Raw genomic sequence first — 14,237 nt, 5'->3', positions numbered from 1 at the left:
GTGGTATAAAAAAAAGCTGGGAGCTGTTTTTGTGTTTGGTAAACATTCAGCTTTAGTTTTTTTTCACAGTTTTGGATAAAAAAAGCCAAAAACAAGAAGTTGCAAAACCCAGCTTTGAAAAACCGACTTTTTTTCACATCTGTTTTACATAAAAATTTACCAAACACTATAATACTGTTTTTTTTTTCAAAAGCACTTTTACACAAAAGTTTACCAAACACTCTGTTGCTTTATTTCACAGCTGTTTATTCTCACAGCACAGCAGAAACAGTTTTATTCAAAGCATAGTAATACCAAATCAGCCCTAAGCCTCACAATGGACTAGTTATAGCCCTAGTTTGGTATTGAGGTGATTATGAAAAAAAAAATGGCTATAAAAAAAGCTAAAAACACAAAGCTGCAAAACTAGCTTCGAAAAACCAGTTTTTTTTTTTCACATCTGTTTTACATAAAAGTTTATCAAACAATATAATACTGCTTTTTTTTTTTTTTTTTTCAAAAGTACTTTTACAAAAAAGTTTACCAAATACTCTGCTGCTTTACTTTACAACTGCTTATTCTCACAGCGCAGCAGAAACAATTTTTTTTTCAAAGCACAGCAATACCAAACCAGCCCATAATGTGGTTCAAATTCCCCAGTGACGAGAATCGAACCTAAGACCTCTACTTACAAGTGAAAAAGAATATATTAAACCGTAATACGAAGTGGCTTCAATCATTATATGTTATGTTTTATATTAGTCGTAGTGCAAATTACAAAATGAGAAAAATTAGGAGATGCAAAGTGGGTGGGGAAAGGTCATGATCATGATGATTCAAGATCACAAGTCCTCAGTCAGTTGGAGAGTGATTCTCGGATCATTATTGAATCCAAACAAATATAACATTTGGCTTCGACTGCCCCATTGACAACACGCCTAATTGGATGGATGATCATATATAAATATAACATTGTTGGTATATAATTTAAGGACGGCAGAAGTTGGACCCAGAATGTGGTGGTCCTCCGATGTCAAAGATTCAATTTGTTGGCGTTTTCTGGTTCGAAAAATAAAAACTCCAGACAAAAACTTACTAGCCCGTGAGCCTTGAAAATGGCCTCAGCTTTGCAATCTCGATCGTTGTCTGCAGAATAGGACCAGGACTTGGCCTTCGAGTTTAATTGTAGTATTCTTTCACTAGTTTTAACTTCTAGGTTTAGAGTGTTGTGATGAGTTTATAGCTCAACTGGTTAGGAGCGTTTATTCATGCACCCGAAGTCTTGTGTTTGAATTCCAACTCCCCCAATATCACTATGTTTAGAAAGAAAAGAGTTTTGAGGAGTGTTATTTTCGCTCCCCAAGCACCTCTTACAGCACTCCTTCCAAACTAGGGTTTTTCGTTTTTATTTATGAGATGGAATTTTCGACATAACAATTTAAATATATGACAATGTTATTTGCACTCAAATATATGTTGGAGTGCATGAGAGCAAACTCCAAAAGGATTAATGCTTGTTTTCTCAGTTTAGGTTTTCAATTTTTGTTTAATAGTGGAGAGATTTGAATTTGTAACATCTTCCATTTATAAAAAAAAATGAAATAAAATACGACGTACTCTACCAGAAGTGGGAGGGCTCTAGGTTTAGGTTTAAGCGTTTGAGAGAAGGATTATTTGAACTTGAGATCTTTTTCCATATTAGGAACAGAAGTAGTAGCACGAAATTGAGAGCTAGTAATTGGTAAAAATATGAACAATAATGTACATAAAGTGCACAAACTTTGGTTATATAATTACTAGTAAAATCAAAACCTTAATGAGGGTAACACTACTACGTAACTATTCATTAGTGGCGGTCTTAAAAGTGACGGATATTAAGTAAAATCAAACAGGAATTGGTCATAAAGTTATTCCATCCAGCTATAATTGTTTTTAAGGATTCAAGTCCAATGAGAAAGACCATAGCCGTAGCAGTAGCATATCATAGCATGGGTTTATTTATTTAAATCAAGAATTAAGAGGCATTGCACATGGTTAAAGCTCAATAATTAATATCTTAAACAACACATTATTTAAATTGGTTTCTTCTTCACGATGCAAAAACAACATATTTCCTGTATGAATTTCTTATTACAGTATTTGATATTGCCTGGATTACTGATCCCAACTTACTAGCGATTAGCCATGAGCCAAGCAACTCTACTCTCTACACAATAGCTTTGTCTGTCCGAGTGAACGGTTGAGATTTAAATAACGTGCGGGCCCATAGACCTTCCCATGTTGTTGGGCAAGAACCCACATGGGACTTTCCCAATTGGCATTTTTTTTGTCCGCTTCTTCTCCGCATTTGCCAAGATTGCCAACAAGGGCGAGAAGCCAGGTTAAAGGCCGCCATGGGCTAAAGCCCAGGTGTAGGGGTAGCAGTCGCTGAAAAAATAAAAGTTTATATGTTATTTCATTGATTTTCGAATGTGGTCCACTATGTGGCAAGACGGGTCAAGGCCCCACTTTTAACAAAATCAATATTGGCCCTAATTTGCTAATACCACATGCGCAATACGTCAGGATTTTTTCACAAAAGGCATCGGTATTTCAACAATACTTGGCCAATAAGTCTAATTGTCTAAGTTCAATTATACAGTAGTATATTTCAATTTATAAACCATCTCTTTTTCTTAGTTCTTACACCTTTATTCTCATTGCATCTTGTACATATTTGATACAAGTTTGACTTTGTTTGAATTACATGTATTTATTTAATGATATAAAATATAATATTAAGGTTTTTTGTTTATAAAGATTTAAATCTTTAGCTCACTCAGTGAAAAATTATTGGCTCTATCCTTGTCGTTCAAGACTCGTAGCAATTGAGCAAGGTAATTAGCCCACTCCCTCATCTCTTTAATGTCCATAATATCGTTTGTCAAAAAAAAAAAAAATAAAAAAAAAAAATAAACAGAAAAAACAACAATATCAAGTCATCCGAAGAGTAATTTGAATCCCTTTTTGGGCCATGAATTGAGAAAAGAAACTTCCTTCAATCTGTATTTGGGCCTCCAAACTAAAATTCACTAGATTCTAGTCCAGTCCAAATATTCCTTAACTACCTCTTTGGTTGGTTCCCAAATCCCAACTGTCCAACCCAACGGCCTAACCATCTCACACACACACACACACACACACACACACACACTGACATTCAACCATGGAGGCAGCACCACCACGACCGCAGCGCCACCTCCACAGCCACCAATGCTCGGCAGCTTAGTAGCTCTAGATACGACCGTCTCCCAACATCTCCACGTCCTCGCCAAACCCTTCCTCCCCCACTCCCTCCTCCTCCTCCTCGAACTCTCCGCCGACTTCCGCTTCTTCTTCCCTCTCTCCCTCTCCCTCCTCCTTGCCCCGATCCCAGACCCAAGCCCAACCCAAATCCTCCGCCCACTCCTCTCCCCACTCATCTTCGGCCTCCTTCTGGACCTCGCCGACGTCGGCCTAATCAAACTCCTCTTTCGCCGCTCCCGCCCTCTCTACAACAAGAAGATGAGCGTCGCCGTTTCGGTAGACCACTTCTCCTTCCCCAGCGGACACTCCTCTCGGGTTTGCTTCGTCGCCTCCGTCTTGCACCTCTCCGCCGCCGCCCTCACCGATACCCTCGCCAACCTACGGTCAGCGTCTCCCTTCGTTGATCGTTGGATCGGCGCGGACGAGGTCAATGCCGTGAGGATTTTGATCTCGGTTGCTTGGGCCTGGGCCGTCGGCACCTCCGTCTCTAGGGTTTGCTGGGTAGGCATTTCGTCAACGACGTTTTCACCGGGGCGTGTTTGGGCGTGCTTGAGGCTCTGGTTTCGTTTCCTTGCTGAGGTTCTAAGGTATGAATTGCTTAGCACTGAAAATTGAACTGCTAATTATCGTTTATGCATTGATTTCTGAGTTGATCATACTATAATTTTGGAGGTACAAGTTAACAATGTTGGGTACAATCACAGAGAATTTTAGTGAAATGTGTTATTAGGAGTGACCAAAATTGTGGCAGTGTCGATGATCGGGGAATCGAATGTTGAATTATTACCACTAACGTTACGAATGCGGAAACTTATAACGATATAAGACTAGGAATTAAGCAAAAATTTGGTTAATAGCTATTTGAGGCAATCTCATCACAAGTCCAGTTTGCTTAATGATGATCAGGGCGGGGAGGGTGATGGCTTGTTGGCTTCCTGCGTGATTTTGAGGGCAATGGTAATACTAGTGGGAAGGACAGAATTAGGGTGCTTGACAATGGTGATAGTTGCAAGTATGGTGGTATGAGGGTAGGGGTGCTTGGTGGCATTGGTATCGACGGCATTGGAATTGGCACGGTACCATGTGCATCGATAATAGACAATATTGAAATTGTAATGAAAAAACTTGAATAGATTCAATTTTAGTGTCTTCACCTACAAAATCATGTACAATCCTAGTTCGATATATGGCGCACGTGGTTGAGCAGCAATAAAACAAGATCCTATTATTGCTTCAAAATTTATCAAGCTGCTGCTCCAGTTCAATTTCTTCACTAACATAAAATCATGTAGCATTTCTACTTCTATAGTGTACTGCCTTATTCATTTCTCCAATATACTCTTCAATGTGCTTTAGAAATAATATAAATAGGAAAGTGTAATTTAGGTCAATAAAGAATTTCACGGTTAATGGTCTTTTAATTATCTAGCATAGGTCCATTGTTACTATTAGTTTTCAGCTTTCATAAAAAATGAAACTGAAAACTCAACTTTTGGTTTTCAGTTATTTTTTATTTTTAAAACTAAGCGTAGTTACCAAATAAGGTTTCAGTTTTTAGTTTTCAAAAAAGTGGAAACGGAATGGTCATCAAACGATTTCAAAATTTTAATTGTATTTTGATCAATGGGGGAGGGGGGAAATGGAACTTGTGACCTTCCAACATTTGGGAAGAGAAATACCACTAGAACAAGAGCAAGTTGGTGGATTTGGAGTTCTGTCTTTGTTGTTGGACAAGCATTAATCTGAAGAGCTATAAACAGCCTCTGTTCAATAAAGATCGAGAGCTAATACTTAATGATTATGAATGGAATACTTGATAAATATGAATTGATGGAATGAGGGGAAAATTAGCGTCTGTAGCCGATTCATAATGTGATATAGTGGAAAAAATGATTTAGGAATTCTGGACAGCAGTTGCCCAGTCCATAGGATGTGAAAGGTAAACATTTAAAGGTGGAAAAAAGTACGTAGGAATGTTCAGGTCGTAGTGATTGGACTGCAAAACTTGCAAAAGGCAATTACAAAATGTGGTTTTCTTATGCTTAAACAGTCGCTTAAACAGTTGTTATTTAGATCACCAAACAAATTTAGTTTCATACTACTACCAGCTGGTATTCCATCTTTGAACTGCATCAGTCTTGCCAAGTGTTTTGTAGTAGTGGGCATGCTTTATACTGATTTGTACGGTCGTACCAGGTGCCAATGAGTTATCTCTCTTTCTCTGGCTGAAAATGAGTATTTGTTCCACAACGTTAGGACTTTACATGTTATATTTAAAGTAGGGTCTTTATCATCCAATGTCTGATGGAGATGACTTCTGACTGGAGGATAGCTTCCGACTGTAAATTGAAGGATGGTTCCTGACTGGAGCAACCTGCCGCTGTCGGAAAGTCTCTTTTCTCTAACGGTGGTTCTGGGTCGAACACGTGGTGAAAATAACTTTCTCAAGGTCTGGGATACTTCTTTTCATTTCTGATGACCCCTGTTGAATATGGAACTGATTATTTTCTATGCTGCATGGCTAGATTGTTCTTCCATATAACATCGTTTTGATTATGGGAAGCAGATGAAAGTAAAGATATCCTTGCGAAGTATAGAGAAACTCTCAAGGGGAAGTAGCATCCAGATTTAATGAGAATTTTATTGAATTCAGCTGGTGAAAGAGATGCTGGAAAATTCTGTGCTTCTTCAGTGGTACCTTCCATGCTCCACTAGCTCCCATTTATTCTTTCACTTGATTTATTGAGTAGTGTGTTTCTCCAAATGTACTAAGATCTGTATATTTTTGTGATGCAACTACATTGGAATTCAGAGTCTCTTTATAAAAAAGTATGGTCCAAGGAAAAATAATAGTTTGCTCAATCATTTACAAAACATTTGGATCCGTCTAGGAACGTTTTACAAACGATTTTTGAAGAATTGTTTTGTAAAACGAAAATAAAAAATTGGATTTAGCATTTTTAGGATTTGAGAATGCATCAGGTAGTTTATTTGAGAATGATTTTTGCCAAGAAAAACGCGTTTGGTACCAAATGTAATATATATATATATATGTGTGTGTGTGTGTGTGTGTGTGTGTGTGTGGTGTTGGTAGCAACAGTGGTTGGAGTAGTGATGACAATAGAGGTGTTAGTAGTGGTGGGATATAGGTGGTGCTAATTAACAATAGTTGTGAAAATGGTGGTTGTGAGGTGGGGATGATGGCGGCCATGGTGAGGGTAATGGGGTGGAGAATGTGGTGATGGTGGTGGGAGGTGGCGAAGGTCATGGTGGTAGGGGTGATGGTGGTTGTGGTGGTGGTGGTGGTGGTGGAGGTGTAGGTGGTAGTGGTGGTGGTCATGGTGAGATGGCGGAGATGGAGGTGGCCATGGTGGCAAGGGTGATGACGATGAAGAATATGGTAGTGGCGACAATGGGGGTGAGAGGTGGTGGTGTCAAAGATGGTGGTGGTGGTGACGATGATGGTGAGACAATGGTGATGGTTGTGGTTTTCGATCAACGGTTCGATTGATTGGCTGACTGCTATTCGTTTCTTTGAGCAAGACATAGAAACTTGAGAAATAGGTGTTGAATACTATTAACACTGTTTGGGTTCTTACTCGTAAAGACTCATTCCTCAATCCATATTACATGAAAGTCATAGCTTCATGCATAACTCGTTATAAGTAAAAAAATAAAAAAATAAAAAAGTTCCAACACTTAATCTGAGTGATGATTTGTCCGTTTGGAGAAGTTCCTCTTTGCGTCTAGAGCCAAGTATTTTTTTAACTATTATGTCATAATTGGTGATTCCATCATTGCAATTGTATTATCAATACTACTGACAATATGAATACTACTTGGCTCCCTGAATCTCTATTACCTGTAAACTATAGTTTTATACTTAAGATATAGCTTGTTATAAGTACAAAAAGAAAATTGAGTGTTAAACAGTGATTGTCAGTAGAGAGAAGATTGAGAAGTGACTCTTTATGTCTAAGACCACCAAGTATTTGTCGATTATTATTGTCATACCTTGGTGAATGAATAATTGCAGCTGTATGCATCAGCATGGAAATGGTGGAAAACATCTGTACAACAAGTGTTTGAATACTCCACCAATTTTTGTTGATTTGGAAGGATGTCGTATTTGAAGGGGCACAAAACCCTTTTTTGTTGGTCTACTTCCTTAGTGTTGTAAAAGAGCAGATGCTTGTTGAAGATGGCATTCAATTGATGATTGTCCTATGCTTTTGTTTTACGTCCCTCCCTAGAGTTGGAGGGCCCCTTGTCCTAAATGCCTAGTTGATTGAACTGATTTTGGGCACCACTTGAGAGGAGGAGGGGGGGGGGGGGGGGGGGGGGGGGGGGGGGGGGGGTGGGTCCTAGCATTTGATATTAATCATTGAAATCAAGGGCTTTTTCCTAAGAGATCATCAGATTGTTCTGTGTACAAAGTGGAAATGTGGTTGGATCTTTTCAGTTTGTGGGTCACTTGCTGCATGTGTTCATTTCGTGTTTCCTTTTCCATGATTGTTGTTTGAATCCAAACACAACGGCTTTCTTTTTTTTCTTTTCTTTTGTAATTTTATAATTTGTGATAAAAACTAGGGGTTGACACGATCCAGTTCGGCCTTGTTCCACTCTCAAATCGAAATTGAAAATGAAAAAATCAACGGTTCGGTGCGATGCAGTTTCACTTAAATTTATTACTAAAATCGTACGGTTTGATTTACACCAGTTCCGGTTCAGTTTATGCAGATTTATGGTTCTAACCAAAATTATATATATATATAATTTTTCAATCTTCTACTTCCAATACCGAATACATATATCAACCACAAATTCAAATAAATTTGAGTTCCCACTACTAGATATACAATATTTGTGACTGGAAGATTGAAAGTTTACATATCTGAACTACATATTAATGAAACCCTCTTTGTCAACTAAAAGAGGTGAAAATACATTTTTATTTTCTATCACAATAAAAAAAAGTTAAGGACAGTAACATAACTTTACAAAATAGAACTTTGCTGTTTTTTATTTAAGTCTCACCTACATGCGATTTTATCATCTCTAATTTTCAAAAAATGAAAAAAATAAAAATAAACTTCACTGTATCTCTCCCCTCTCCCACGTTCTATCTCTCTCTTCCTCTATCCTTCAATTTTAAAAACAAAAATGAAAAATTTCACACACATTTTGTGCGTGGGCATCTACTAGTAAATATAAATCAAAAGATAGAAAGCTTCAAATTAAGACCAAAGTGTACATACCAAAATGAAATTATAGTGTACATAATGCATAAAGATGAATGAGGAAAAGAAGAGAGGAGAGGGAGGGATGGAAATTGGTATGTGAAATGACAGCTATAGTTTAATGGATGAGGTGAGGTAATTACCAAGTGTCACATCCTGGCCTGGGCCCCTACCTCATCCTGGGCTCGACTCCACAGTAGCACGATATTGTCTGTTTTGGGCCCCGACCACGCCCTCACGGTTTTGTTTGTGGGAACTCACATGAGAACTTCCCAGTGGATCACCCATTATGGGATTGCTCTCGCGTGCCACTCGCTTAACTTCGGAGTTCCTACGGAACCCGAAGCCAATGAGCTCCCAAAAGGTCTCGTGCTAGGTAGAGATGGGAATGTACATATAAGGCATATATGATCCACTCCCCTGGGCGATGTGGGATGTTACAATCCACCCCCCTTAGGGGCCCGACATTCTCGTCGGCACACTTCTGGCCAGGGATTGGCTCTGATACCAAATTGTCACATCTCGGCCTGGGCCCCACCACAGCTTGGCCTTGACTCCACCGTAGCATGATATTGTTCACTTTGGGCCCCGACCATGCCTTCACGGTTTTATTTTTGGGAACTCACATGAGAACTTCCCAGTGGGTCACCTATCATGGGATTGCTCTTGCGCGCCACTCGATTAACTTCAGAGTTCCTACGGAACCCGAAGCCAGTGAGCTCCCAAAAGGCCTCGTGCTAGGTAGAGATAGGAATATACATATAAGGCATAGATGATCCACTCCCCTAGGCGATGTAGGATGTTACACCAAGAGTTTGGCTTTTGGGCTTGAAAACTTTTTATATAGATTTTTAGTTAGGGCTTAGTATTTAAATAAAACAAGGGTTAAAGAATTAGATTTAAAAAAAATTAATATAGATGGTCCGGTGCGGTTATCACGCTTGAGAATTAGAAACCGAAACCGGAACCATTTTAAATCAGTTTGGTTCGGTTCTGGTCCAAGTTTGAACAGTTTTGGTCAACCTGATTTTTTATAAACTTTTTCATTCGATTTGGTTCGGTTTCACAATTTCTCAGTTTTTAGGCCCACTCCTAATAAAAACTAACCGAAAGTTTTCTGTGAAAAAAAGTGGTCCAAAGAGGAAGAGCATCTTCTTAATTGATATCAATGATGCATTGTGAGGATGAAGCTTGCATTGTGGGGATGAAGCATGTGAAGGAATTAGCTTCAAGTGGACACTGAAAATTGGAAGATGAGAAATAAGTTGAAAGATGTGCTCTCTCTTTATTTTTCCATCCCCTTTTATCATTTTTTCTTACATTCTTTATTTTATTTTTTTCCTTTTATAAGAAATTAATATAAAATGTTGACGTGGCTTAACCGTAATCATTCAAATAAAAAGGAAGAGAATCCTACTCCGTTACTTTTACATTGAATAACTTAGTCAAACATTATTGGCTTCAAATTTACCCATCGCTTGTCGTATCATTGATAGAACTTGAAAACTTTAGTGGGTTATCTGTCATCAACCCCATCATGGTCGAAACTGCAATTTTTCTGAGGTCATTGTCAATGTCCATGAATAAGAAGGCTGTGTAATTCTCACCACTCTCGATTTAGAAATGATAATTAGGTCTGCCTAACCTCTAGGCCTCGTTGGGCATAAAAGATTGGATTGCAATAGATAATCAGACATTAAAGAATGATTTTTCCATTTTGTGGGGATCAGAAAAGAATTAGACATGAAAAAAACTTCTTCTTCCTAATCGTACAATTTTAAAGATGATTGAAATGAATAAGTTTTTTTTTTTTAAGTAATCAATCTCTTACCTTCAAGTTAGTCACGATTTTTTCCTTTATTCATTCAACATAACTTGAAAATATTATGATATCCATTCTAAGCCAATTTTCTATACCAAAAGAGGCCTAAAGTGTTTTCCTTTTTCTAAAGAAAACTCAGTGTAAGATTTGAACCTAGAATTTGTTATTTTCTTGGTAAACAGGCCCTGTCTGAACCATTAGATGAATAGAAGGCATTGTTCATTTATCATATGGGTTTGTATGACAGAACTTCCTTTTTTTTTTTAATCTCTCTGTCATGGTAACTGCAAAGGTTTTCTTATAATTTCACTTTAATTGTTTTAAGTCGTTCAACAATCCAAACGAGAGATCCAAAATCTCTTTTCTTTTTTTTTTTTGTTTTTTCTACCAACAATTGTTGTCCATGAAATTTAAAGTAACGACAAAATTTCTTCACCATCTAATTTAATTTGTTGGGTTGAGAAATTGGTCAAAATGATGGATTTACAAATCTTAACAGCTGAAATTATCACTTTTCTTATTTACAAAATCTCCTCATCAATGTTTGATCAATTACGTTGTCATTCTTTGAATATTTAGATCAGTTCAAATTTGTAAGTTGATCAGTTTCTTCAATATTTCTATCTCTGCTTTGAAATTATTAACCAAATTTAAGCGTATAGTTGGTTGTCATGGCCGTGTTATGGGTGTCAGATCCATAGGGTGCTTCTATGATCTATGTATCTAATCTACTACCATGGACCTTTGGACCAACCTTCCTCAGATATCCTGATCATCTTCTGAAACGTGGAATAGTCAACTTCAATTGAAAACGACCCAACTTAGGATACAAATATCTGGCTGAGAAAATACCTTCTCTGCTGTAGAATATAAATGATGAACGATGATGATGTTCTCAAAGTTCACAAGCTGAAGTAGTCCATATATATATATATATTCATATATTGGTATATATTATATAATACATACATACATAGATATATATATATATATATATTATTTATAGTCCGCATATATATATAGTGATGTATGTAAACAAACATGTGAGGGCTATCTGATTTTTCTGCAGAAATAAGTAATTTTGGAGGCCCTGGCATGCATGCTATCATTGAACTGATTTGGCCACATGTTCATGAGCTCAAATTTTGGTTTCTTTCTTTATAGAAGATACAAAAAGGATCACTGAGCTCAAAAAAAAAAACCTGATCAGGATCAGAGCAGATAGATTTCTTTTACATGAATTTCTGTATGACCAGTGTCTGTCAGTCGGTCCTTGAGCGGGAGAGGCCCAGAGAGAGAGAGGGATTCATCCATATATTGGAACGCAGCTGTAGAGATGGAGACAGTACAAAGTCATTGTAGTTTTTGTCCTTTAATCCACCAACAGAAACATTTTGTATTTAGCTCCTTGATTTTACCTTTTGGCCTTTCTTTTTTAGGAGAAATTTTTAATTGTGACAGGAACACAAGTAATACATTATGTGTTTTAATAGAAATAGCGGTAAATTTTATTTTTTAAGTTACTAACTTTTTAGCATACATATCTCATTATTTGTTTAATGACACGTGATGTACCGATCATACTAAAAAATCTCTCATTTTTTACCCAGCCTAGCTCTCACAAAAGGGTATTGGCATTTAATTGGTTGTGTAGTTTTCTGTCTAACGATAAGGTTTGAAGCTCTTTTACGAGCAAACGCACAATTAACTGTTCATGATCAACGTGCCTTTCTCAGTAAGTAATTATCAGCTCCGATTTCTGGTTGATGGATTGCTTCTGTTCAGGCAATGCAAATAGGTCATGCCAATCAAATTGAGAAACATGACATTAATTTGTGGGATAGAATAGCTAATGTAAATTACTTATTTTGATGCCAAAAGTTGGACCAAAGAGAGCCGACAAAGTGAAATAAAAGATTAAAAAAATAGACACACGATTTATGTGGTTCATTCAAATTTGCGCTACATCTATAGTGTTTGTAATTCTCATTAAGGTAATCAGTGTTTCATAATATAATGGATTGGTTTAAGCATAATAGCCATTAGTTCAAACCCTTCCCAAGGGGAGGACTGGTATTTTTTTGCTTGTGAGGGAGTTCCCCATTATTGTCCCTCTTCGATGTAGGACTCTTGAAATTGTTATGGTGATTTGTGAAGGAAATTTTTTTATAAATTAAGTTCATTGAGCAACATAATACATGCATTTAACAATTCAATGGCGGAAGCATCCTTGTATGCACTCTAAAACAAAACATGAAATTCAAAGCCTAGTAATGGTGGTGAACCAAGACTCAACTCAAATCATAAAGAGAGTTGAGAAACTTTATACCCTTGAAGCACCTTTTTGCTTAGCAAAGGTTAATCATCCACGAGAGGGCCTTCATTCCTTTGCATCCTTGCTCCTTGGCTCCATGATATGGATGAATGAACTTTGCTTCTTGGCTCCTCATCTTCTTGGATTTGAATGGAAGAAGGGATTCTCCAAAAGCCCCAAAGGAGAGGGCCTCTAAGTTCCTATACCAAGGATGGTTGAAGTAAGAAGACTGAATGCGAGGAAGGAAATGTGATAGGATTTTTAGTACCTGCACAAATATGGTTAAAATCACTTAAAAATACTTGTAAGAGTACAAGATTATCGTAGTATAGCTGTAACACCCCGACTCGAAAATTTTATTTCGGAAACAAATTTCGGTGATAGGCCAAAATTAAAATCTTGTTTAACTAACTACTATTAATTAGAATTCTCTATTGAAGTTTCTTAAACACTCACAAAATCTATAAATAGAATTTACTTACCAAAAACATAAGATTAAAATTTTAAATTAATCACCCAATTCATTCTCTTAGACAAATTTTCAACAAAAGATTAATCTCAATTATTTAAGGCTGCATCTAACCCCTATTAGACTACCTACGTACCCTTGATGCGGGATCAAGCCTTTTGTAGTTCACCATTCATTCATTTATCCATTTCCAAAAATATTCTAGAAATGGAAATGTTCAACATTAACTTTCATAATCAAATCACCTCAAATGGGTACCAATTACGAATTTTAAATATCAAAATTTGCATGAAAAGTCAGGGTTAGCCCACTGGCCACACGCTGTCGCAGGTGGCGGTTTCCGGCAAACAGAAACCTAATTTTCCGACTAGAAGTCTCACGTGCGGGCGAATGAGATGCATTTCTGGTACTGGACAAGCTCTCAGGCAATAATCTCTTTCTTATTTCTGCCTTTCTTAACTCTAAAAATTACCAAGTTTTACAGGCAAGTAGAGTTCAATGAGAGGAATAACTTTCATACCTGGGCTGAAGTCCAATTCGGTCGAAAAACACCTGACATTGCCCACGAACCGCCGGAACCCTAGAATTGGGTACGCTTCAATTTGTTCTCAAAACGAACTCCAACGTCTCAACCATTGCTTGGGCTTTGCTCCTAAGGTGGAGGGAAGTATTTTGGTGGTGATAATCGAGGGAGTTATGTTCAGAATTCACGGATCGCTATCGTGGAACCCCCACACCCACCAATGCATTTCCCTTGATTCCAAAGCCAAATCGTATGAATTTTTGGGTGGAATTGGTAGAGGGAAGGCTAAGGAGTTGTTTCCCAAGTGATGAATGGTGGTGATGTGCAGTGAAATGTCACGAATGGCGTCGAGTTTTGCCACAGGTCGGGTCGGAAAGAACACCTGTTTTTCCCATTTTTTTTCCCTTCTTCTTTTCCTTCTCTCATTTCCCTCCTTTCCTTCCTCCTTGATTGGTCCATGTCCCTCCCTTTTCTTTCCTTTCTTATCCATCACATCCGTCCATCTATCTCCTTTCTCTTCTTTTCCTTTCATCCCAGCCACACACGTGGCACATCTCATTGCTCCAGAAAATCTGGAACCTTCTATATAGAAGGAAAATTACCAA

At 37.7% G+C, this 14,237-nt stretch overlaps 1 pseudogene; it reads left to right on the top strand.

Moving 5' to 3' along the window:
- The first annotated feature begins 3,163 nt into the window (after positions 1 to 3,163).
- On the top strand, positions 3,164 to 6,111 carry LOC137711414 (probable lipid phosphate phosphatase beta; annotated as a pseudogene).
- Positions 6,112 to 14,237: the final 8,126 nt, after the last annotated feature.

This window comes from Pyrus communis, chromosome 12 (assembly GCF_963583255.1).
Source record: "Pyrus communis chromosome 12, drPyrComm1.1, whole genome shotgun sequence".
Classification (NCBI taxonomy): domain Eukaryota; kingdom Viridiplantae; phylum Streptophyta; class Magnoliopsida; order Rosales; family Rosaceae; genus Pyrus; species Pyrus communis.
The sequence above is the reverse complement of the archived record's forward strand: the minus strand, read 5'-3'. Positions and strand labels throughout refer to the sequence as shown.